General features: G+C 38.2%; 1 protein-coding gene across 2 annotated transcripts in view; it reads left to right on the forward strand.

Annotated features, from left to right (window-relative positions):
- Positions 1-27,679, forward strand: part of LCA5 (LCA5, lebercilin) — an 88,107-nt gene that overhangs the window by 37,727 nt on the left and 22,701 nt on the right. The window lies entirely within an intron of this gene.

The following is a 27,679-nucleotide window of genomic DNA, read 5'->3' on the forward strand; positions in this document are numbered from 1 at the left end:
TTTTAGTACATGTTAAGTTATAGTACTTTTTAGTCTCTGTGTAACATACCATGCTCAATATACAATGCTATATGCCCAGGGTACCCTAGCTTATTTTCCAAAATTAGCAATCATTATCTTGTTTCAATGCATAGAAGATAACTTTGTTGGATAGGTTCCACCACTGATCAACTCAAACTGCAAGAGCAAACATATGAAAAGTTTTTTTAAGGGCCACTCACCTAGTGAGATCGGGGGTAGGGGATGAAAACAGCTGTTGTCATAAAGAGCTGACATTTCCATTATTTTTAAAGTGAAATATAAAATATACCACTTAATGGATTTTAAAATTAGAGACCATGAGCATAAAATGCGAATTAATAAGTATTATTAAGAAACTTCCATACCTCTGTCCGTGTTTGTATGAAACTAGAGAGTGCATGGAAACATGTGAGCACAAACACACACACACTGCAGTTCTCTTCTAACCAGTTATAAATGGAATTGATGGAGTGGTAGAGAAGGAGGAGAAAGAAAGGAGAGAGGAAAAATGGAGTAAGTCTGTGGATTCTGAGTTGTAGATGGGGTGAAATTATATGTCTTGCCCCCTCCAGAGCATGAAAATCAGTCCTCTGTGATAATAAGTCTTTGAAATGCTAAATTGTATTCCTACTTATTTTCTTACTGATTTAAGGAAATTTAAAACTTTTGGAGTTATAGATTGACATGGAGTTGTAAGAAAATCATATAGAGAGATCTCATATAACCTTCATTTAGTTTCCCCAGGGGGTACATAACTGCTTAGCTATAATATACAGTTATAATCAAGAAATTGGTAGTGATGCACTGATAGAACGCATCAACCTTATTCAGATTTTACCAGGTTTACATGGACTCTGTGTGTGTGTGTGTGTGTGTGTGTGTGTGTGTGTGTGTGTGCGCGCGCGCGCGCACGTGCATGCATTTAGTTCCATGCAGTTTCATCACGTGGGTAGGTTATGTGACCATCGCTGTAGTCTGGATGTAGAACAGTTCTATTAGAGGGATCCTTTGTGTCACCAACTTTTATAGGCACAGTACCTTCTGCCTCCCCCAGCTTCTTGACCTGTGGCGTCTACTGATCTGTTCACCATTTCTATAATTTTGTTTTTTTAATGATATAATGTAAATGAAATTATACAGTGTTTAACCTTTTGAGATTAGCAGATTTCTTTTTTTTTTTTTTTTCCTTGAGCTCTATCCAAGTTGTTGCATATATCAATAGTTTGTTCCTCTTTTAAAATTTCCAAGTAGTATTCCATGGCATGGATATACAACAGAGTGTTACGGTATATCCCATTGAAGGACATTTGGGTTGTTTCCAGCTTTTAGTTATAAACTAATAAAGCTGCTGTGACCACTCATGTATAGGTTTTTGTGTGAACATAATTTTTCATTTCTCTGGGCTATATGTGGGAAAGTGTGCTTGATGGACTGTGTGATAAGTACATGTTTGGTTTTGTAAGAAAGTGCCATTCTCTTTTATAAAATAGCACTACCATTTTACATTTTTACCAGCAATGTATAAGTGATCCACTTTCTCCACATCCTTGCCAGAATTTGGTGTTATCACTTTAAAAAATTTTAGCCATAATTTAGCCATAGTATGTAGGTAGCGCTGTCTCCTGGTTTTAACTTGCATTATTCCAATGGCTGATGATGTTGAACATCTTTTTATATGCTTATTTGTCATCAGAAGATCCTATTAATTTTGTTCATGTTTTTTGCCTGTATTTCTAATTGGATTCTTGTGCTTCCACTGTTGATTTTTTGATAGTTTTTTTAGTTTTAATTTTATGGCTGTCCCACAAGCATGTGGAAGTTCCTGGGCAAGGGACTGGATCTGAGCTGCAGCTGTGACCTGTACTGCAGCTGCAGCAATGCCAGATCCTTTAACCTGTTGTGCTGGGCTGGGAATCAAACCCACACTTCTGTAGCAACCATAGCCACTGCAGTAGAATTCCTAACCCACTGCCCTACAGTGGGAACTCCTGATAGTTCTTTATCTGTACTAGATACTGGTTCTTTTGCAGATGTGTGGTTTGCAAATATCTTCTCCCAGTCTGTAGCTTGTCATTTCATCCTCTTCACAGGGTCTTTCAGAAGGAAGGTTTTAAATTTTGATGTGATCCAGTTTATCACATTTTTCTTTTATGGATTGTGGCTTTTTGGGTCAAGTCTAAGAATTTTTCCCTATCCCTGTCACCTTTTGCCAGTAGCCTCAATGATTTTCTAGTATATTTTTATTCAGAAGTTTTATAGCTTTATGTTTTACTTTAAAGTCCATGATTCATTCTGAGCTAATTTTTGTATAAGTTGTGAGGTTTAGGTCGAGGTTCATTTATTTTTTTCCTACCCATTTGTGGTGCCCAGTTGTTCTAGCACCCTTCATTGAAAGGCTATTCTTCCTTCATTGAATTTGGCACCTTTGTTAAGAATTGGTTGGGCATGGAGTTCCCGTCGTGGCGCAGTGGAAATGAATCCAACTAGGAACCACGAGGTTGTGGATTCAATCCCTGTCCTCGCTTAGTGGGTTAAGGATCTGGCATTGCTGTGACTCTGGCGTAGGCCAGCAGCTACAGCTCCGATTAGACCCCTAGGCTGGGAACCTCCATATGCTGCGGGCATGACCCTAAAATGACAAAAAGACAAAAAAAAAAAAAAAAAAAAGAAAGAATCAGTTGGACACATTGTAATGGGTTTATTTCTGGATTCTTTAGTCTGTTCTGCTGATGTATGTGTCTGTCCCTCTGCCAGTACCACACTCTCTTCATTGTAGGCTCTGTAGGGAACGCTACATATATGATTATGGTAGAGTAAGTCCTCTCATGTTATGCTTTGTTTTAAAATTTTTAGCTACTTCAGGTTCTCTCTCTTTCTACGTAGACTTTAGAATAAGCTTGTCTCTGTTTGCCAACCCCTTCTTGAGATTTTGATAGGAATTGCATCAAACATGGATCAGTTTGTGGAGAATTGATATCTTTATTATGTTGAATATTTGATTTTTTTTTTTTTTTTGTCTTTTTTAGGGCTGTACCTGGAGCATATGGAAGTTCCCAGGCTCAGAAATGAATTGGAGCTGCAGCTCCTGGTCTACGCCATAGCCACAGCAACTGGGGATCTTAGCCACATCTGCAACCTACACTGCAGCTTGCGGCAGCACAGGATCCTTAACCCGCTAAACGAGGCCAGGGATGGAACCCATGTCCTCATGGATGCTAGTTGGGTTTCATGACCGCTGAGCCACAGTGGGACTCCTAAACTGCTTTGTTTCTATTGTGATTGAAATGATATTGGAGTCAACATGTAATCATTATTATGAACCTGCTTCTCCTAAATCAATCTCACATCAGCTGTCATACCTGTACTAACTCTCTTCTGAGTGGAGGAGCCCATGCAACCCACCTGAAGGTGATTATTTTCTACTTTTTAGCTTACCTTGTCATACTTCCTAAAGTTTTTGTCCTCTTGTGTATAATTATATCTTTCATAATCTCAGTCATCAATCCAGACTTTGAAATTTTATTAATTTTCTTAATTTAGTGTAAAATTTAGCTTTAGTTTACATGCTTCAGTTTGTCAAATTTTCCTTCATTCAATACTAGGTTAATCATTTTTCTTCAGACTCGGTACCACTGATTGTAAGGGTAAGGGAGCAAGCTAGGACCTCAATTGTGGCAAATTAACTAAAATCTAGAAAGTCCTGAATAGCCCTTGCAATTTCAGTAAATTCCTAGTAGTGCTATTTCTAAGTTCTGTGCAGTTCTTCCCTAAGAATGGCTGTGTGCTGCTTTTTGTTTGTTTGTTTGTTTTGTTGTTTGGTGTAGCATTTTGTTTTAAGAGTATGTCCTTAAACTGGAACTTGTGACAGGCAGCTTGGTGTATTTGTTTAGAGGTAGCCTCATTTCAGGACTCAGGCCACATTTTCCTTTTTTGGTCTTTTTAGAGCCGCAGTTGCAGCACATGGATGTTCCCAGGCTAGGGGTCCAGTCAGAGATGTAGTTGCCAGTCTACACCACAGTCATAGCAACTCCAGATCCGAGCCATGTCTGTGATTTATACCATAGCTCACAGCAATGCTGTCCTTAACCCATGAATGAGGCCAGGGATTAAACCCGTGTCCTCATGGATACTAGTCAGGTTTGTTAACCACTAATCCATGATGGGAACTCTCAGGCCACAATTTCTTATTCCTCTTGTGAATTTCTTTTCTTAGTTGAGGGGGGCTCAAGTTTACCTCCAAATAGGTCAACTGTGAAAAACTTCCCTTTGCACCCTCTCTGTAAGTTGGATATAGGCTCATTTTGTTCATTGGTGGAAGTGACTGAGTACAGTCTCACTAATTTAAGACCTCAGAGGTTAACATGGTTGAAGAGATGGTGGTTAACATGGTTAACATAATTAAAGAGACAACCACACGCATGACTGGGGACAGTGGTCTGTGTCAGTTGTTTTTGGCCAGCCTTGCACAGTGTGGTCTGCCGGATCCTAGGTGTGTACCAGGAATGGAGAGCTGCTTGACGTGTTAAACTTGTCGAGCTCTGTATGGAGGGCAAATAGCTAAATCAGACTACGTGTTGATTTCGTAATTTATGGTTGGCTTTATACTTTCGTTTTGGCTTTTACTTCAATACGTTTATTAAGTAAGGTCCTGTCAAGGTATCAGCCTCACTTAAGTATATTTATTTTAATATTAGTAGTTTATACATTATTAATATTTAAATAAAGCTTCAAGAAACTGTAAAAACTGTCACAAACTGTTAAAGTTGTGCCAATATTTTTAGCAGAAAAACATTTTTAGTTATATAATGCAGTGGTTCTCAAAAGTTTTGGCTTTTAAGACCCTTTTGTACTCTTAAAAATTATTGCACATCTCCCCCCCCCACAGGAGCTTTTGTGTATTTGGGTCTAACTATTGCTATTTACCACATTAGAAATGAAATAACATTTAAATATACTGCTGTATTTAAAATTAATAATAGGAGTTCCTGTCGTGGTTCAGTGGTTAACGAATCTGACTAGGAACCATGAGGTTGCGAGTTCTATCCCTGCCCTTGCTCAGTGGGTTAAGGATCCGGCATTGCCATGAGCTGTGGTGTAGGTTGCAGACACGGCTCGGATCTTGTGTTGCTGTGGCTCTGGCGTAGGCCAGTGGCTACAGCTCTGATTCGATCCCTAGCCTGGGAACCTCCATATACCGTGGGAGCGGCCCAAGAAATGGCAAAAAGACAAAAAATAAAAAATAAAAATAAATAAATAAAATTAATAGTAAACAACTCACTGCATGGTATCATAAAATCTTTTAATGAAAAATAACCATTTTCTGAGCTCAAAGTAAATTAGGATAAGAGTGGTAATCATATATTTGCATTTTCTTCAGTGTCAGGCTTAATAGAGGACAGCTGTGTCCTCATAGCTGCTTTTGCATTCTGTTTGTTGCAAGATGTTATGGGTTGATAGGAGTTAGAAAATGGAGGAATATTTGGCAGTTCCCATCATGGCTCAGCAGTTAATGAACCTAACTAGCATCCATGAGGACATCCATGAGGCCAGCATCTCTGGCCTCACTCAGTGGGTTAAGGATCCGGAGTTGCCGTGAGCTGTGGTGTAGGTCATAGATGTGGCTCAGATCCCACCGAGCTGTGGCTGTGGTGTAGGCCAGTGGCTATAGCTCCGATTGGACCCCTAGCCTGGGAACCTCCATATGCCACGGGTGTGGCCCTAAAAGACAAAGAAATGAAAAAAAAAAAAAGGAAAATGGAGGAATATTTAAAAACTTTTCAGATAACTGCATATTCTTTGATACTACATTAAAACTTAAAAGCAGTGTTCTCAAAGGTTTATGAAAGAACTTTTTGTACTCTATCACATAAAATCCATCAGTCTTCTTCAAATGAATGTTTTACCCATGAATGATTTTGTAATACCATGCATTAGTCATATGGAAAATATTCATCATTTGGGAAATGTTTCTTCATTGCGTTAGATACATTTTGCAAATGTTGACATGTCTCATTATGTAACATCATAATGTTACATATAGCCTTTGGAAAACTCCAACATACACTCATGAAAAAAAGTGAAAACAGCAAATAATATTGTCTGATAAAACACTTCTGACCTTGCAAACTCCCAAAAGTGTCTCCAGGACCTGATTTAATATAAGTGGTTCTTTGTTAATGACTTCATTAGTGATTCTGCAGTTTGCAGTTTCTATTAATGACTGCCAAACTGCACCATTGCTTACTAGTCCTGGAACTGGCCTCCAGTAGGGCTGAAGGTAAGGCATCAATTCTGTCCCATCTCGCATAAGAAAGACAGTTGGGGTTGCATTCCTGATCTAAGGATGCAATAGCAGATTAGTCATAGATATGACCGACAATCTGTCATAAAGCAAATACTGTGAATTGTTAACTAGCATAAGAATCCTAAATCACTAAAATGGGGAATTATCTATTAAGTTTTATTAAAAGATCATAAATGTAATAGCATGTACATGATTATTAAAAGTACTCCAATAAGCTAGGCTACACATTTAATACATTAAAAATCCAAGTGTATTTTAACATTAAATTGGCACAGAGTGAATTACCTTGTCAGAAAAATGTAATGAAACTGTTAACAAGACTTTCTCTCCCTTTTTAGAAATTTATGGGAGTTCCCATTGTGGTGCTGTGGAAATGAATCCAACTAGTATCCGTGAGGATGTGGGTTCGATCCCTGGCCTCACACAGTGGGTTAAGGGTCTGGTGTTGCCGTGAGTTGTGGTGTAGGTTATGGACGTAGCTCAGATCCTGAGTTGCTGTGACTGTGGCATAGGCTGGCAGCTGCAGCTCCGATTGGACCCCTAGCCTGGGAACCTCCACATGCTGCAGGTGCAGCCCTAAAAAGCAAAAAAAAAAAAAAAAAAAAAAAGAAATTTCTGAAGATTTGTGGGATGGATTTGAGTAGCCTGAGTATCATAGTATCATAGAGCTACAAAATAAAGTTTGAATCAATGTTTCCTTTATGGTTTTTCTTGTAAGAGATTGGTATTCAAATTCCCTTGGCCTTAGTGCTACCCTCAAGTAGGTATTTGTTTCTTGTTGATAAAAAATAGTGTAAATCACTTTCAGAGGTAAAGGTTGCTACAGCTTATCTTCTCTAACTCTTCTTAGATTATTCACAATGAGAATTGAGCTGGCTAATATTGGTCAGGTAGATTCCTTTTCCTGAATCTTTCTATGTCATACCTTAGTCTTGTGGCTGGGTCTTTGCTCTTAATGTTTTTCTGCCATCTCACCCTCTAGAAACCCACATCCAGATGGCCTGCCTTTGCCTCACCTACCTACTATGTTTCTTTAAAAATGAAGCTATTAGGACAGAGCAGTGGAGGTCAAAGCAGGAGACAGCTGTGTTCTTGTCCTACTCTGATGTTGGGAATACTTCATTGTGATTTTGATTGCATTTATCTAATAAATAGTGGTGTTGAGCATCTTTTCATGTACCTGTTGGCCTTTCATATATTTTCTTTTGGAAAAATGTCTATTCAGGACGTTTTTATATTTTAAAATTTGGATTATTTGTTTTTTTGCTGTTGAGTAGAATGATTTTTTTTAAAAATATATTTTGGATATTAACCACTTACTAGATACATTGTTTGCAAATATGTTTTTTCCATTTCACAGGTTGTCTTTTCATTTGTTGATTCTTGCCTTTGCTGTGCAGAAGCTTTTTAGTTTAATGTAGTGTCATTTTGCTTGTGTTTTAGGTGTCATATTCAAAAAAATCATTGCCCAGATGCATATCAAGTTTTCCCAGAACCACTTATTGAAGAGACTGTGTTTTTTGCATTGTGTATTCTTTCCTCTTTTGTCAGATTAATTGACCATCTGTGCATGGGTTTATTTCTGGGCTTTCTCTCCTGTTCAATTGAGCTGTGTTTCAGTTTTTGTGCCAGTACCATACTGTTTTGATGACTCTAGCTTTGTAGTATAGTCTGAATTCAGGGACTCAGGTTCCTTCAGCTCTCAAGATTCCTCTTTCTCAAGATTGCTTTAGCTATTTGGGATCTTTTGTGTTTCCATGTGAATGTAAAAATGTTTTATTCTAATTTTGTGAAAAATGCTGTTGGTAATTTGATGGCAATTGCATTGAATCTGTAGATTGCCTTGGGTAGTTTAGTCATTTTGACAATATTGATTCTTCCAATCCAAGAACATTGTATATCTTTTTGTGTTCATTTTCTTTCATCAGCATCTTACAGTTTTCAGAGTACAAGTCTTTTGCCTCATTAGATAGGTTTATTCCTAGGTATTTTTATTATTTTTGATGTGGTGATAAATGGGATTGTTTCCTTCTCTTCCTGATCTTTCATTGTTAGTGTATAGAAATGCAACAGATTTCTGTGTATTAATTTTATATTCTGCAGGTTTACCAAGTTCATTGATGAGCTCTAGTAGTTTTCTGGTAGCATCTTTAGGATTTTCTGTGTGTAGTATCATGTCATCTGCAAGCAGTGACAGTTTTACTTCTTCTCCAACTTGGATTTCTTTTTCTGCTCTGATTGCCTTGGCTAGGACTTCAAAAACTATGGTGAAAAAAAGGAAACATAAAATAAAAAGACAACCCACTGAAAGGGAGAAAATAAATTTACAAATAGTGTGACTGACAAGGGATTAATCTCCAAAATACACAAACAGCTCATACAGGTCATTATCAAAAATGAACAACTCAATCAAAATGTGGGCAGAAGATCTAAATAGACATTTCTCCAAAGACATACAGATGGCCAAAAAGCACATGAAAAGATGTTCAGTATCACTAATTATTAGAGAAATGCAATTCAAAACTACAACAAGGTATATCACTTCATACTGGTCAAAATGGCCATCATCAAAAAGTCTACAAATGATAAATGCTACAGAGGGTGTGGAGAAAAGGGGACCCTCCAACACTGGTACAGCCAATTTGGAGAACAGTATGGAGGTTCCTTTAAAAACTCAAAATAGAGCTGCTTTATGATCCTGCAATCCCACTCCTAGGCATCTACTCAAAGAAAACCATAATTTGAAAAGATATATGTACCCCAGTGTTTATTGCAGCACGTTTACAATAGCCAAGACATGTAAGCTACCCAGATGTTCATCGACAGAGGAATGGATAAAGAAGATGTGGTACATATACAGTGGAATATTATTCATCCATAAAAATGAATGAAATAATGCCATTTACAGCAACATGGATGGACCTGGAGATTATCATACTAAGTGAAGCCACACAGAAAAAGACAAATATCATGTGATATCACTTAATGTGGAATCTAATAAAAAATGATACAAATGAACTTATTTACAAACACAGATTCACAGACTTAGTAAACAAACTTATGGTTACCAAAGAGCAAAAGTGGGTGGGGGGAGGGATAAGTTAGGAGTTTGAGATTAAGTTATACACAGTACTGTATATCAAATATATAATCAACAAGGACCTACTGTATAGTTCAGGGAACTCTACTCAATGTTCTATAATAATTTATGTGGAAAAGAATCCGAAAAATGATGTATGTGTATGTATAACTGAATCATTTTGCTGTATACCTGAAACTAACATAGCATTGTAAATCAAACTGTACTCCAATATGAACTAAAAATTTTAACAAGACCCATATCAGGGGGCTTATTTCCAATGTTTTCTTCTAAGGCTTTAATGGTTTTGTCTTACATTTAAGTCTTTAATCTGTTTTGAGTTAATTTTTGTGAGTGGCTTAAGATAGGGGATTTAGTTTCATTCTTTTATATGTGAATGTTCAATTATTTTTGCATTTGTTGGAGAGACTGTGTTTTTCCCACTGAGTATTCTTGACTTCCTTGTCAAATATTAGATTTTTTTCCATCTTTTGTCTTTTTAGGGCCACACCTGCTGCATATGGAGGTTCCCTGGCTAGGGGTCTAATTGGAGCTGTTGCTGCTGGCCTACACCAGAGTCATAGTAATGCCAGGTCCAAGCCACATTTGCGACCTATACCACGGTTCATGGCAATGCCAGATCCTTAACCCCCTGAGCGAGGCCAGGGATTGAATCCAAAACCTCATCGTTCCTAGTCGGATTCGTTTCTGCTGCACCATGACAGGAACTCCTGGTTTGTTTTTTTTTAAGGCTGCACCTGCAGCATATGGAAGTTCCTGGGGCTAAGGGTAGAATTGGAGCTGTAGCTGCCAGTCTATGCCACAGCCACAGCAACACTGGATCCTTAACCCACTGAGGGAGACCAGGAATTGAAGCTGTATCCTCATGGATACTATATTGGGTTCTTAACCTGCTGAACCACAATGAGAACTCCCTCAAATATTAGATTTGCCCATATATACTTGGGTTTATTTCTGGGTTCTCAGTACTATACAACTGACCTCGTTTTTATGTCGCTACCATACTATTTTAATTACTATAGCTTTGTAGTACCTCTTGAAGTCAGGAAACAATGATGAAAGAAATCAAAGATGACTAAGTAAGGGGAGGGAATGGGATGGGCAGGGTTTGGGGTTGGTAGATGCAAACTATTACTTTTAGAATGGATAAGCAATGAGGTCCTACTGTACAGCACAGGGAATTATGTCCAATCTCTTGGGGTAGAAAATGATGGAAGATAGTATGAGAAAAAGAATATATGTGTGTGTGTGTGTGTGTGTGTGTGTGTGTGTGTGTGGAGAGAGAGAGAGGGAGAGACTGGGTCACTATGCTGTGCAGCAGAAATTGGCACAACATTATAAATCAACTATACTTAAAAAAAAAAGAAAACAACCTAGTGGTTACTGGTAGAGATAAGGAACAATATAGGAGTAGGGAATTAGAAAGTACAGACTATTATGTATCAAATACAAATAACATACTGAAGAGGATGTGGAGGAAAGGGTACCTTCCTACACTGTTGATGGGAAAGTAAATTGGTACAACCACTATGGAAAATGTATGGAGTTTCCTCAGAAAACTAAATATAGAACTACCATATGATTCAGCAGTCCCACCGTGGGCATATATCCCAGATAAAACTATAATTCAAGAAGGTACATGTTTTCTATATCTGTGAGTATGCTTTTTTTGTTATATTCATTAGTTTGCTGTATTTTTTAGATTTCACATAAAAGTGATACATAGAGTATTTGTCTTTGTCTTTGACTTGTATTGCTTAGCATAATGCCTTCCAAGTCCACCCACATGGCTGCAAATGGCAATATTTCATTTTTTTTAATGTCTGAGTAGTATGCCATGGTATAGGTATAAAACACATCTTCATTTAGCCATTTATTGATGGACGCTTAGATTGCTTTCCTGTCTTCGCAGTTGTAAATACTGCTGTGAACATTGGGGTGCCTGTAGTCTTTTAGAGTTAGTGTTCTTGTTTTTTTCTTCATATATACCCAGGAGTAGACTTGCTGGGTCTTATGGTGGTCATATGGAAGTTTTGCCTTTATGTCACAAAGCTACAGTTACCAAAACAGTATGGTGCTGGTACAGAAACAGATGCATACATCAGTGGAACAGAATAGAGGGCCCAGAAATAAACCTACAAACTTATGGTCAATAATCTATAAGGAAGGAGGCAAGAATATACAATGGAGAAAGGACAGTCTTTTCAGTAAGTGATGCTGGGAAAACTGGATAGCTACATGTAATAGAATGAAATTAGAACATTCTCTACTACTATATTAAAAAACCCTAAAAACGTACTGAAGACCTAAATATAAGACCGAAGTACTATAAAATTCTTAGAAGAAGACACAGGCAGAACATTCTTTGACGTTAATCGTAGCAGTATTTTTTTGGACCTGTCTCCTGAAGCAAAGGAGTAATAAAAGCAAAAATAGCCAGTGGGATCTAATTATACTTAAAAGCTTTTGCACAGCCAAAGAAACAATCAGAAAAACGAAAAGACAACCTACTGAATGGGAGAATGTGTTTTCAAATGATATGACCAATAAGGAGTTAATATCCAACCTATAGAAACAGCTCATAGAACTCAATATGAAAAAAAAAAAAAAAGCAACCTGATTAAAACATGGACAAAAGAACTGGATAGACATTTTTCCAAAGAAATGCACGTGGCCAATAGGCACATGAAAACATGGCACATGCTGAGCATCACTAATCGTTAGAGAAACAAAACCGTGATGAGATGTCACCACACACCATCAAAATGGCTGTCATGTAAAAGAACACAAATAACAAATGCTGTCGAGAAAAGAGAATTCTTGTACACTATTGGTGGGAATGTAGATTGGTGCTGCCACTGTGGAAAATAATATGGAGGTTTCTCACAAAACTAAAATTAGAACTACCAGTCTTGTTAGTTTGTTTCTAAGAATCTGTACATTTTCTAGGTTGTCTGGTTTATTGGTATATAGTTGTTCGTAGTAGCCTTTTAGGAGATTTGTATGTCTGGTGTAAGTTGTAATGTTTTCTTTTATTCATATCATTTGTTGATTTGCACCCTCTCTCTTTTTTCCCTTGGTTAGTCTAGCTAAAGGCTTGTCAATTTTATCTTTTCAAAGAACCAAGCCTTAGTTTGATTAATCATTACTACTGTTTTCCTGTTCTCTACTTCATTCATTTCTGCTCTAATCTTTATTATTTTCTTCTTCTACCAACTTTAGGCTCAGTTTGTTATTCTTTTTCTAATTAGTTTAACCACGCAGTTATTGAGATCCTTCTTGCTGCTTTTTCTTAAATAGGGGCACTGCAGCATGTGTGTGTATCTATTGTAGATTTTTGGTTTGCAGTTACCCTGAAGTTTTGATATAGGAGTCTCTCTATATCTCATTGTTTTAAATTGTTGGTCTCTTAATTGCATCTCCAGGGTCCTCTGTTTGTACCCTCTTCTTTTCATGGTTTCTGATTTTGGGAGCATATTTGTGTGTAGATGATTTCCTACCTTTACCATATTTATGACTTTAATAGTGAATCTTGTCATTTGTAATTTTTTTGTTTCTGGTTATGGCCTTTTCTTTTCCACCTAGAGAAGTTCCTTTAGTATTTGTTGTAAAGTTGGTTTAGTGTTGCTGAATTCTCTTAGCTTTTGCTTGTCTGTAAAGCTTTTGATTTTTCCTTCAAATCTGAATGAGAGCCTTGCTGGGTAGAGTAATCTTAGTTGGAGGGTTTTTCCCTTCATCACATTAAGTGTATCCTGCCACTCCCTTCTGGCCTGCAGAGGTTCTGCTGAAAAATCTGCCGATAACCTTATCGGGGTTCCCTTGTATGTTATTTGTTTCTTTTCCCTAGCTGCTTTTTGTATTTTCTCTTTATTTTTATAGTTTTTGTCAGATTGATTAATATGTGTCTCGGAGTGTTCCACCTTGGGTTTATTTTATATGGCACTCATTGTGCTTCCTGGATTTAAGCTGGTGATTCCTTTCCCATGTTAGGGAAGTCTTCAGCTATTGTCTCTTCAAATATTTTTTCTGGCCCTTTCTCTCTCTTCTTCTTCTTCTGGCATCCTTATGATATGAATGTTGGTGCATTTAATGTTGTCCCGGAGTTCTCTTAGACTGTCTTCATTTCTTCTGCATCTTTTTTCTCTTTTCCGTTCCACATCAGTGATGTCCACTGGTCTGCCCTCCACCTTGCTTATTCATTCTTTGGCCTCCTGTATTCTGCTATTGGTTGCTTCTAATGAAGTTTTTATTTTAGTTATTGTATTCTGCATTTCTGCTTGCTTAAGTTTTAAACCTTGTATTTCTTTGTTCAGTGTTTGCTGTAAATGATCAATCTTGCTTCCAGTTTATTTCCAGTATCTTGAATCATCTTCACCATCATCAGTCTAAAGTCATTGTCATGGAGGTTGATAATCTCCAGATTACTTAGCTTTTTTTTCTGGGTTTTTTTTCCTTGCTCCCTTTTCTGAGTTATAGTTCTCTGCCTTTTCATTTTGTATAGATTTTTGGTGTGGTGTCCTTTTTGCAGACAAGAGTGTTGTACCCTCTCTTGCTTCTGATGTCTACTCCTCTGGTGTCTGAAGTTGGTACAGAGGCTTGCTTTAGGCTTCCTGATAGGAGGGACTGGTGCCTGCCGACTGGTAGGTGGGGCTAATTCTTATCCTTCTGGGTGAGATGAGAGGTGTCTGTGTGCCTGGGGGTTCTTTAGGCAGCCTGTTTACTGATGGGTTGTGCTGTGATCCTACCTGGATTATTGTTTGGCCTGGGGCTTTTCTGCACTGATGGGTGGGCCAGGTTTTTCCAAAATGGCCACCTCTAGAGCAACACATGCTGATGAATATTCCAGAGACCTTTGCCTCCAATGTCGTTCCCCTGCAGTGAGCCACAGTCACCCCTATTTTCCCAGGCAATCCTCTAAGAACTGCAGTCAGGTCTGACCCAGATTGCTACAGTGTGTCTTCTTTGCCCTGGGACCCAGTGCACATGAAAGTCTGTGTGCACCTTTCAAGAATGGGGTCTTTATTTCTCTCAGTCCCATGGAGCTCCTGCGTACAAGCCCTACTGGCCTTCAATGCCAAATGCTCCAGAAGCTCCATCTCCCAATGCCAGATCCCTAGGCGTGGTGACCTGATGTGGGGCTCAGAACTCTCACTTCCATAGGTGAGTCCCTGTGGTAAAGTTACTTTCCTTTCTGTGGGCTGCCCACCCAGTGGGTATGGGGTGGCTTATATTGCGTAATTGCCCCTCTTATCATCTTGATGTCACCTCCTCTTTATCTTCTGGAGTAGTATATCTTTTGATAGTTTGCAGTCTGGTTGGAGGTTGTTCAGCAGTTGGTTGTAATTCTGTTGTTTTTATGAGAGAAGGTGAGCTCCAGTCCTTCTGTTCTGCCATCTTTAATCCCCTGCATTGCAGTATATGGAAGTTCAAGCCGCAGCTACAACCTACACCACAGTTGTAGCAATTTCGACTCCTTTAAGTAGTCTGCTGGGCTGGGGATTGGACCCATACCTCTGCAGTGACCCAAGCCACTGCTGTCAGATTCCTGACTGCTGCAGTGTTAACTCCTTGCTTAATGTTGGCTTTTATTCCTATGAACTGCTTTTGGTGTATTCCATAAGTTTTGGTATGTTTTCATTTGCTTGTCATGATACTTTAAAAATTCTGCTTTAGTTTTTCTTTGATCCATTGGTTGTTCAGGAGAATGTTGTTCAGTTTCCATGTATTCATGAATATCCCAGTTTTCCTCTCATTATTTATTTCTGATTTCATACCATTGTAGTCAGAGAAAATACTTGGTATGATTTCAGTTTTCTTAAAATTTGTAAGACTTGTTTTGTGGCATACCATGTGATTACCCTAGAAAATGTTCCATGTCCACTTGAGGAGAGCATATATTCTGCTGCCAGATAGAATGTTCTGTGTATGTCTGTTACTCCCATTTGACCTATAGTACTGTTCAAATCTCCTGTCTTCTTATTGATGCTGTCTGAAAATCCCCAACTACTATTATATTGCTGTTTATTTCTTCCTTTAGCTTAGGTGCTCTGATGTCTGGCACATAAATATTTATAACTGATACACCTTTTTGATGTATCAAACCCTTTTTCATTATTTTATGTCCTTCTATATCTTTTAAAAAAAATATTTTTACTTTGAAGTCTGTTTTATCTGATGTAAGTAGAGCTTACCTGTGCTTTGTTTTGGGTTACCATTTGCTTGAAATATCTTTTTCTATCACTCAGTCTCAGTCTGTGTGTCTTTAAGGCTAAAGTTGGTCTCTTGCAGGTGGAGTATTGTTGGATCTTGTCTTTTAACTTATTCAGCCTGTCTGTGTCTTTTGATTGGAGGATTTAATTTATGTTTAAAGTAATTATTGATAATTTAGGACTTACTATTGCCATTTTGTTTTATGGTTGTTTTGTAGATCCATTATTCTTTGTTTCTCATCCTGCTGTTTTTTCTATGTGTTTTGATGTTATGTGGTATCAGTATGGTTAGAGATTAGCATGTTTTCTTGAATAATTAATACAGAATTTTCTCGTCTGGTTACCATGGAACTTACCTAAAATTTCTTAAAATTATAGTGCACTATTTTATTTTACTTTTTCATTTTTATTGAAATACAGTTGATTTACAATGTTGTGCTAGTTTCAGGTGTACAGCAGAGTGATTCAGTTATACATACATACATATATATCTTTTTTCAGATTCTTGTCACTTATAGGTTATTACAAAATAGTATAGATCCCTGTGCTATACAATAGGTCTTGTTGGTTATTTATTTTATACATAATAGTATGTATATGTTAATCCCAAATTCCTAACTTATCCCTCCCCATAGCATCTTATCTTAAACAAATAACAACTTCAATAAGATTCCTGAACTTTACACTTTTACTTTTACCTCAGCTCACGTTTTAGGTTATTGACATTACATTTTGCATATTTTTTATATTTTGTAACTAATAACGGATTACTGTAGTAACAGTTATTTTTCCTAAGTTTGTTTTCTTAACTTTAAACTAGAATTATAAGTGAATTATTCACCACCATTGTTATATTACGGAATCCAAATATACCTACATATTTTCCTTTACCAATGAGTTTTATATTGTTGCCCTCTGTTTTTATGACATTAATTAGCATCTTTTTATTTCCATTCAAAGAACTCCTACTGGGGTTTCTTATAAGGCAAGTCTACCGGTGATGAATTTCCTCAGCTTTTGTTTATTCGGGAAAGTGTTTTTCTCTCCTTCATTTCTGAAGAATAGTTTCCCCAAGTATAGTTTTCTTGGTTGAGATATTTCTTTTTTTTTTTTTTTTTCTTTTTGGCCTGCCCATGGCATGTGGGAGTTCCCAGGCCAGAGGTCGAACCTACGCCATAGCAGCAACCTGAACCATTGCAGTGACAGTGCCAGATCCTAACCCACTGTGCCACAAGGGAACTCCCAGATTTTTTTTTTCTTTCAATATTTTGAAAGTGTCATTCCATTCTCTTCTGGCCTGAATAGTTTCTGTTAGGAAATCTGCCAGTGGTATTATGAGGTTTCCCTTGTATGTCACTTCTCTCTTTTTTTAAATTGCTTTCATAAAATCCTTTGTCTTTGACTTTTGACAAATTAATTATAATGTATCTCAGTCTAACTTTATTAGAATGCAACCTATCTGTGGTCTTTTGGACCGCTTAGATGTGGTGATCTGTTTCTGGCCAAGAGATTGAGAAGTTTTCAGGCATTATTGCTATAAATATACTTTCTGTTCCTTCTCTCTCTCTTTCTCTGGAATTCCTATAATTCAAATATTAGTTTTGTTTTCATTTTGTCCCATAAGTCCCATAGGGTTTCTTCACTCTTTTTCATTGCTTTTTCTTTTAGCGCCTCTGACTGGATTTCAGATGTTCTACTCCCAGGTTGTGGGTTCTTCTACATGTTCGAGTTTGCTTTTGAAGCTCTCTGAATTCTTCGGTTTAGTTATATTATTCAGCTCTAGGATTTCTGTTTGTTATGGTTTCTATTTCTTTGATGAACTTCTTGTTTGTACATATGATGATTTCCTCTTTTTCTGTTGTTGTTGTCTATGTGTTCTTGTAGTTCACTAAACTTATTTAAGAGGAAGATTATTCTGCATTCTTTGACAGTTCATGAGGTCCGATCATAGTCCCTTTCCTTAGGGTCATTTATTAGAGCTTTATTAGTTTCCTTGAGTGGTGTCAGATTACTTGATTGTGTGTGTGTGTGTGTGTGTGTGTGTGATCCCTGATTCCTTGCATTGGTTATCCGTGCATTTGAGTAAGTGGTATCCACTTCCTGACTTTGACTTTGCAGGTTCGCTTTGGTATCACCACTTCTTCACCAGTCAGCTCAATTTGGGTTTCTGGATGTTTCTGCTGGTCACGTCCCTGGGCAGCAGGGCCTGCTTTTAGGGTCTGTTTTTGGCCGAGGCAGCTATTTGAGTTCTGAGGCCGGGACTGGTGGGGTGTGCCGCTGGCTGGAAGCAGCCGGATAGGACTGCTGACTTGGTCCTCTGCCCAAGTGAGCCTATAGGATGGCCTTGCTATTGCCTGGAGTCTCTGGTCAAAATTCCTAGAGAGTCTGGACCAGGTAGTGTCCTCAGCAGTAGGTGGGGCTAGGAATCAGCTTCCCATCCCTGGTGGGGTCACAGGACTAGACACAGGGCCTGGGTGGCTCATTGTTTGGGGACCCACCTCAGGCAAGCGTGTGGGCTGAATATCCTGGTCAGGAGAGGCCACGGGTTTGGCCCCGCAGACGGGGAAAGCCACGGCTGGGCTCTCTGTTCAAGTGCCACTGTCAGCAGGGCTGTTGGCTGGGCTCTCAGCTCCCCATGTGCCCTGTTACAGTCCCTGGTCAGTGGGCTGAAGGCTATCTTCAGCTGGAAGTGGGGCTAGGATACTTAGTTTCCCTTCTCAGACTCATCAACTGAGTATCTCCAAGGCCATGAGTGCTCTGGACTCAAGCCTGCCTGTGCCCCAGTTCTCAGTGGCTGGACAGTGCTACCGACAGCTCTGGGGGCCACCAGTTCTGCCCACTCTCCCGCCCTCCCGCCAGGTCAGGAGTTGCTGGGTTGTGCAGCTTCCAGGTGTTCTTGTCAGCCCTTCCTGTCAGATGGGTCTAGGGCCCACACTCCATGGGTGGGGGGGCTCTGACCCAGACTTCTTCCTGGGTGGGACTGGGAGAGCCCACTTCAGGCAACTGCCCCATTTTCCTGCAGGGGCTTTCTGGTTGGGAGGGGCTGAGAGCCCCTGTGACCTGCAGCCGGCGGGCTGTGACTCAGCTCTGCCACTGAAATGGGCAGGAGCAGGCTCCTGGGCTGGCAGATCTCTTCCTTTGAAGACCTGAATTAGGTAGGCTTGCAGGTCACCGAGTTTCCTCGCCAGACTGTGCCGCCAAATGGGGCTGCAGGTGAGCAGAGATGCTGGTTGGGTTTCCTGCTGGAGCTCTGCAGGTGGACACTCAGTCTGCCCAGCTCTGAATGCTGCTTGCTGGAAGACCCCGCCCCTACTTCCTCCATCGCCATCAGATGCCCAGTGGTTGAGCCCGCAGGTGCTCCTGTGATCCCCGGGAAGTGACCCACAACTGCTGGTGGTGCTGGATGTCATTGCTGGGCCCTCTTTTGCCACAGGAGGAGCCGTGGGAGTGGTGCCGGGCTGGCCTTGGGAAAGGGCCGTGCAGTCAGTGTGCCGCTGTTCCCCTCACCCTTCACTGCAGTCTCTCTGGGTGTGTGTGGGGCGGGAGGTGTCTCAGCCTAACTCCCGTGTCCTGATAGTCTCTCAGTGGTGTCTGTACATGCATAGTTGTCTGTTGTTCTTCTTGGGAAGAGGAGCCAAGTCAGGAAGGAGCTCTGTCACCATCTAGGTTATGTCATTCACTCCAGTCTCATTCTTTTTAAAGGCTTTTTACTATGCCATCTCACACACACACACACACACAACACACACACACACACACACACACACACACATTTCATAATATGTTGATTCCCTTCCCTTATTATCGTATATTTTAGTTTCTTTTTTTGAGGTGGTCTAGATATGCATGGCAGTAAATGTCAGTTTTTGCATGCATGTGTAAGTGTATTAATGGAAAATTCCTGCAGGTTAATGTCTCTGTGTCAGTAAGTTATTTAAAAATTATTTTTGCTACTTGTTAATATAAAAACCTAAAGAATGCTACTGGATAATAATTTTTCTTGGAGTAATAAAACATATTCTATTTTTTTAAGGATTAAATTGCCCTTCCTTGTGGTTAGTATCACTTAAGAAGATTCTAAAATGTATGCTTTTTATGTAAGCATCTTTAACATGAAAACATTGAATTTTACCAACTTAGTTGTCAGTAGTTATTGCCTTAGAATTTAAGGCCACATAAAAATTATTTAGTTTATACTTTATGCTATTAATTAATACCTACCTCTTAAGCTGTTAAATTCCTAATGAAACTTGGAATTTTATACACACACATTATATAAACAAACGAGGTTCAAAGTCTCATTCTATACTGGATTAGCTTTATGATGTGCTTTAGCACTTAGATTAGCTGAACCTCAGTTTTCAGTCTTTAAAAATCTTGCAAGTGGTGATGAAACATGTTAAAGTTCATAAAGGGTCTGGCTTAGTGCCTGGTGTTTATTGAGTGCCTAAAACATGGATGAAAGGAGAAAAGAAATGCACTGAAGGAAAAGTACATTATTTAAAAATAATACATCATAACATGTTAGTAGCCTACAATTTGGATTTTTTTTTTTTTTTTTTCTGGCGTGGCCTGCGGCATGTGGAAGTGGGCCAGGGAGCAAACCTGTACCACACCAGTGACCCGAGCCACTGCAATGTCAGTGCTGGATCCTTAACCCACTGCACAACAAGGGAACGTTAATCTTTTTTTTTTTTTTCCTTCGGCTGTGCCTGCAGCACGTGAAGTTCCCAGGCCAAGGATCAAACCCATGGAACAGCAGTGACAGCACCAAATCCTTTGCCCTCTGAGCCACCAGGGGACTCCAGTATCCTACAGTTCGAAAAGACTATAGAAATGGTTTAGTGCATTGATTTTCAAATTGAGCTCGGTGAACTTTAAGGGTTCTTTTTATTATTGTTATTATTATTATTATTTTTTAAGTTTATAATTACCAAACTGGTCCACTGGTTTTTCACCTTTTATCATATCTTCATGGGCAGCCAGACAAAAACAACTTCACCTACTCTGTGTGATCATTGGTGAGTCATGCTGCAAAGAGGCCTTTAGAAAGTCACTTGCCCAGCACTCTTAAATTCCTTCATGAGGGAACTCTGTAGTCTAGTCCAGATCAGCATTTACCAGTTGAAGAGGCAATGACAGAGAGCTGTAATTTGCCATGTTCCAGGTCAAGGAGAGTTGCACAGGGCATTAGAACCACTGCCTAGGACCAGTGCTGCAGTCTTTGTCTCCCCTTCTGTTGCTCTATTAGTCTTATTTTATAAAAATCTTGGGGTTGTATTATATAGCTAAAAGCTGAATAATTTGTTCCTCTTATAATAGTGCATTTTTTCATAATTTTTAATGACAGCATGAATTAAGATACTAAAATTAACAACTTTATCAGTATCCATGCGTTGTTAAAGAAACCATTTTTTCAAAATCTCTCATATTAATTTTTTATTTGCAGTTTTTTGAACAAGAACCACTCCTGAAATCTTGTTTTATTTTTGGTTCTGATAACTACTATGGAGTAAAATCTAACAATGTTGGAAGACAAAAACTCAGAGTAAGCAAAGGTTTACAAACATTTTAAAAGAAAATGGTACAAGTTTCATTAGAGTAATACTACATGAAGTGGTCAAAGAAAGCATAATTTTTGGATTCTCTGTTGCTTCTTACTTGTCCTGTTTAAAGCAGATAAAGAAATAATAAATGTGTCAGTATACTTTGAGGATTTAGGAAGCATAAGATAGGAGAGAAAAGTAACAAAAAACAAGTATTGGTGTTTTCAAAGAATGGTGGAAGTAGATATTAGAAATTATCGATCAGTATACTTAATGCTAACCGCTACCAAATTTTTGACTATGTTTCTTACTTAGAAGTATCCTCACTTTTATCCCCTTGAGATTGTTATTGTTAGATTGGTACATCAAGGTGTACTTTATCTCTTATATTTTACTCTATACATGTACTATGTTCATCTATATTCTAAACTATATGTTATGCTCTATACTTTATAATATATGCTTCATATAATCTATGTACATCTGTATTCTATAGGTATATACTATAGATACTGAATTCTAGTAGATATATCTCGATATGTAGTAGATATGGTATATCTTGATATATAGTAGCTACAGTAAATTTTTTATTTTTATTGAAGTATAGTTAATTTACAAGGCTGTGATAATTTCTGCTGTATAACACAGTGACCCAGTCATACATAGACATACATCCATTCTCTCTCAGATTCTTTTCCCACATAGATTATCACAGAATTGTAGAGTTCCCTGTGCTATGCAGCAGGTCGCCATTGGCCAGTCGTTCCATATACCTCATTGTGCATATGCCCATACCAAATCCCCAGTGCATCCTTCCCACTACCGCCACCCGTAAGTTTTTCAAAGTCAATACAGTAAATTTTTCATGTTTGTGATTCAGTGGAGCAATGTGGACTGGTTGAACATCATGTTGGAAAGCTTTAAAATTATATCAGTAACTGGACCCAAAGAGGGCAAATAAGTAAACAGCTATCAGCTTGAAGAGAACATGTCTAGGTGGGTACTTGGGGTGCCATATTTGGCCCTGGCCCTTTAGCATGCTTATCAGTGAATTGAGTGTGCTTCTTAAAGGCAAGAATAGGTCTTATTTGATTTTGTACTTGGAACATTTAACACACTGTCTGGCTAGAATTAGTGTTGGTTAAAGGAACGAACAAATGGATAGATCAATAAAATAAAGTGGCACTCATGCCAGGTTCACAAATAGGAGGGACAGCTAATTTGATGGATGAGAAGATTAAGATTGAATTGATCTCCTTAGGTTCACAGTCTGGCAGAAAACAAGATAACATTTAATCAAGTTAACTGTTAAGTCCTGAATTTTTTTCCATCCATTTTATGGATACTGTATAGGGATACCTGGCTTGAAAGTTGTTCCTGTTTTTTTGTTTTTTTTTTTTTTTTTTTAAGTATATAATGTTTTAGTTGGAGAGCCTGTAATCATATAGCTGTTTTATTTTATTTTTGCTTTTTTTTTAGGGCCGCACCCATGTCATATGAAGTTCACAGGCTAGGAGTTGAATCAGAGCTGCAGTTGTAGGCCTACATCATGGCCACAGCAATGTGGGATCTAAGCTGCGTCTGAGACCTGTACCACAGTTCTCAGCAACACCAGATCCTTAACTCACTGAGGTCAGGGATTGAACTTGCATCCTTGTGGATACTAGTTGAATTTGTTATTGCTGAGCCACAGTGGGAACTCCTAATCATATAGCTTTTTAAAAAGATAACTGAAGAAAAAAAAATAGCTACCTGTGTCTGGTGGTGCTCAGGCTCTCGAAATAATATCATAATATCAAGTAATTTTATTAGCCAAGTCACATTGATAACAGGTACCCAATTTTAGGTAAAAAAAAAAAAAGAAAACTTGACATGTAGAGAACAAGCAGGAGAACAGGGGTGTCAGAACTGGCATATAAGAAACAGTGGAAGAAACATGGAACTATGGATAAGATTCAAATTAAGGAAAAATGTAATGGAGTATTTAGGGAGCTGTTGTGAGGAAGAGGAGAAATAGATACGCTTTTGGTTGTTCTTGAAGGCAGTGTGATTGTAATAGATATTTCTGGGAAACAAATTTCCACTCATTAATAAAGAAGAGCTTCCTAATAGTTGGAATTGTCCGAGGATAAAGAAATCAGTATTCTTTTTTTTTTTTTAATTAAAATTTTTTTTTTTTTTTTTTTTTTTTTTTTTTTTTTTTTTTTAGGGCTGCACCCGCTGCGTATGGAGGTTCCCAGGATAGGGGTCCAATCAGAGCTATAGCGACTGGCCTACGCCAGAGCCACAGCAACTTGGGATCTGAGCTGCATCTGTGATCTACACCACAGCTCATGGCAACACTAGATCCTTAACCCACTGAGTGAGGCCAGGAATTGAACTTGCATCCTTGTGGATAATAGTTGGGTTTGTTAACCACTGAGCCACAACAGGAACTCCATGAAATCAGTATTCTTAATTATTGAGCTTTTCTGTCGCCAGAGGCATTTTCACACAAGCTGAATGACCACTTCCTGAGAATGTAAAAACTGTTCCTATAAGGTATTCTAGGGTCTTTCCTTATACAAGAGCCTAAGGTCTTCAGAATTGAGTTATAGTAACACTGAATGACAAATAAAACAATAGACATTTATAGACCTGTTTGCACAAATGCAGTATTGTTATTTAAGTATATATTGCTTTATTAATTAACAAAAAATGAGGTAAGCTCAGTAATTTTTTGGGTTTTCTTTTTGGGTTTCTGTCTCTTAAAGGGTTAGAATTCTGCTCTGTTTCCTTTTGGGAAAATACCCAGTTAAGAAATTAAAATATTTCTTGTATTATGAAAATGTTGGTTAAAGACATTTTTGGATTTGCAGTGAAGTAGAAAAACACCTATAGTCCTTCCAGCCAAAGATGTTCTTTTTTTAAATTCTGTATCTTTAATTCTTAAAGCTTATGAAATATGCTGTACTTATAGAAAAGAGAATAATGTTTAAAACATTCATCTGCCTACTCAATTTTTTGCTTTAGGTCATTTTTTAAAAAATAATATATTACTTTAAGGTTCTCCTGTACACTTTGTCCAAAATATCCCTCTTCTCTTCTCCTTTCTCAGAAGTAACTATTCTGATGTTGATAGATATATCTTCTTCCTATTTGATTTTTTTTACATTTAGATGTATTTTTAGATATTGTCTTTTTAGTTTATGTAATTAGCACCTGTACATTTTTTAAAACCTGAGAAAAATAAAAACTTAACATTCTTACCATCAAGATATCAACAATTTTAGCATCTTCTTGTATATCCTTCTGGATCTCTTCTCTCTGTGTGTAATAGTATGTATCATAGATGAAGAAATTTCCTTCTATTACTGACCTGCTTAGATTTTTGTTTTAAATCAAAGATAATGTGGAACTTTATTGAATGTTCTAATGCCTTTTTTTTTTTTTGCTTTTGTTAAAGTGAGCGAGTATTTTTTTTCTCATTTAATTAACATGGAAAATTATATCTATGTGTTTTTACTGTTACACTCACTCTCATACATTGCTTTTTTCGGAGAAGTGCTACTTATTTGTGATGTAATTTCTTTTGCTAATATTTGTTTGGGATTTTTTTTTTCTTTTTGTGGCCACACCTGTGGCATATGCACAATCCCAGGCTAGGGGTTGAATTGGAGCCACAGCCACAGTGTGTAGTACCTTGCAGCAACACTGGATCCTAAATCCACTGAGGCCAGGGATTGAACCCATATCCTCACAGACACCATGTTGAGTTCTTAATCTGCTGAGCCACAGTGGGAACTCCATTGTTTGGGATTTTTGCAGCAGTATGCATATATTTAAGAATAGTTAATGATGCAGTTTTTTTCAAGCTGTTCTTATCCAGTTTTGGCATCAAGATTATGAAAGTTCTCACAAGGGATGACTTGGAGAATTTTTCCTTTTTTGTTTTACAGGTTATAAAAGATAGGGAATATCTCTACCTTAAAATTTGGTAGATTCTGTTTTTGAAAACTAGATCTAGTGCTTATTTGTAAGTTTGTTTTGGAGGTTTTTTAAAATTTGAAATATAGTTGAATTACAGTCAGTTAATTTCTGCTGTATAGCAGAGTGATTAAGTTACACATATATATCTACATTCTTTTAAAAATGTTCTTTTCCATTATGGTTTATCACAGAATATTGAATATAGTTCCATATGCTATACAGTAGGACTATATTTATCCATTCTGTGTATAATAGTTTGTATCTCCTAACCCCAGACTCCCAATCCATTCCTCCTCTACCCCACCTTCTCCCTTGGCAACCACAAGTTTGTGTCTGTGAGACTGTTGCTGTGTTGTAGATAAGTTCATTTGTGTCATATTTTAGATTGCATATGTAAGTGACTTCACTTAGTAAGATGATCTTTATTTAGTTCCATGTTGCTGCAGATGGCATTACTTCATTCTTTTTTATGGCTAAGTAGTAGTCCAGTTCATGTATATGTACCATATCTTCTTAATCCATTCGTCTGTTGATGGGCATTTACATTGTTTCCATGTCTTGGCTATTGTGAACAGCACTGCTGTGAACATAGAGGTGTATGCATCTTTTTTTTTTTTTTTGCTGTTTAGGGCTGAACTCATGGCATGTGGAAGTTCCCAGGCTAGGGATCAAATCTTAGCTACAGCTGTGGGTCTGTGCCACAGCCACAGCAATGGGGGATCCAAGCCATGTCTTCACCCTACACCATAGCTCAAGGTAATGCCAGATTGCTGACCCACTGAGCGAGGCCAGGGGTCAGACCGACATCTTCATGGATGTTAGTTAGATTCATTTCTGCTGCGCCACAATGGGAACTCCCAGGTGTATGTGTCTTTTTTTTTTTTTTTGCTGTGTGTGTGTCTTTTTGCCATTTCTTGGGCTGCTCCTGCAGCATATGGAGGTTCCCAACTAGGGGGTCAAATTGGAGCTGTAGCCAACGGCCTACGCCGGAGCCACAGCAACACAGGATCCGAGCCACGTCTGCAACCTACACCACAGCTCAATGGCAACGCCGGATCCTTAACCCACTGAGCAAGGCCAGGGATCGAACCCACAACCTCATGGTTCCTAGTCGGATTCGTTAACCACTGAGCAACGACGGGAACTCCTGTATGTGTCTTTTTGAATTATCATTTTGTGCAGCTACATGCCCAGGAGTGTGTTCGGAGAGTTCCCTTTTCTCCACACCCTCTCTAGCATTTGTTATTTGTAGAGTTTTTTTATGTTTATTTTGTTTTATTTTCTCTCTCTTTTTTGGTCTTTTTGTCTTTTTAGGGCTGCACCCATGGCATATGAAGGTTCCCAGGCTAGGGGTCTAATTGGAGCTGTAGCCGCTGGCCTACACTGCAGCCACAGCAACACCAAATGCCGAGCCGCATCTGCAGCCTACACCACAGCTCATGGCAACACCGGATACTTAACCCACTGAGTGAGGCCAGGGATCAAACCTGCAACCTCGTGGTTCCTAGTTGGATTCATTTCCGCTGCACCACGGTGGGAACTCCAAGTTTATTTTATTTTTATTTTATATTGGAGTATAGCTGATTTACAATGCTGTGTTAGTTTCAGGTGTACAGCAGATGATTCAGTTATGCATATACATATATCCATTTTTTTCAGATTCTGTTCTCATACAGGTTATTACAGAATATTGAGTAGAGTTCCCTTTGCTATACAGTAGGTCCTTGTTGATTATCTATTTTATATACAGTGTGCATATATGTTAATTCCAAACTGCTAATTTATTCCCCCCCCCACTTTTCCTCTTGGTTAACCATAAGTTTGTTTTCTAAGTCTGTGAGTTTCTGTTTTGTAAATAAGTTCTTTTATATAATTCTTATTAGATTCCACATATAAGTGATATCATATGATATTTGTCTTTTTTTGTGTGACTTAACTTCATTTTTAGCATGATAATCTCCAGGTCAGCATTATTTTGTTCTTTTTTTATGGCTGAGTAGTATTCTATTGTCTATGTGTACCACATCTTCTTTATCTCTTCCTCCATCAATGGACATTTAGGTTACTTCCATGATTTGGCTGTTGTAAATTGTGCTGCAGTGAACTTTGGGGGTGTATATATCTTTTCAAATTATGCTTTTCTCTGGGTTTATGCCCAGGGGTGAGATTGCAGGATCATACATTAGCTCAATTTTGAGTTTTTTAAGGAACCTCCATATTCTTTTCCATATTGGTTGTACCAATTTACATTCCCACTGATAGTGAAGAAAGGTTCCCTTTTTTCCACCCCTTCTCCAGCATTTATTGTTTGTAGACTTTTTGATGATGGCCATTCTGACCGCTCTGAGGTGTTAACCTCATTGAGTTTTCATTTTCATTTCTCTAAAAATTAGCAATGTCAAGCAACTTTTTAACAATCTTTCAACTGTTTTTGTTTTTAAAATTTTTTTCCTTCTTCATTTATAGATTTAGATCTTGTATTTTTTGTTGCATTTAATAATTTATATTTTTATGGAAAATTATTTTATCA

The sequence above is a fragment of the Sus scrofa genome, chromosome 1 (genome assembly GCF_000003025.6).
Source record: "Sus scrofa isolate TJ Tabasco breed Duroc chromosome 1, Sscrofa11.1, whole genome shotgun sequence".
NCBI classification, from domain to species: Eukaryota; Metazoa; Chordata; class Mammalia; order Artiodactyla; family Suidae; genus Sus; species Sus scrofa.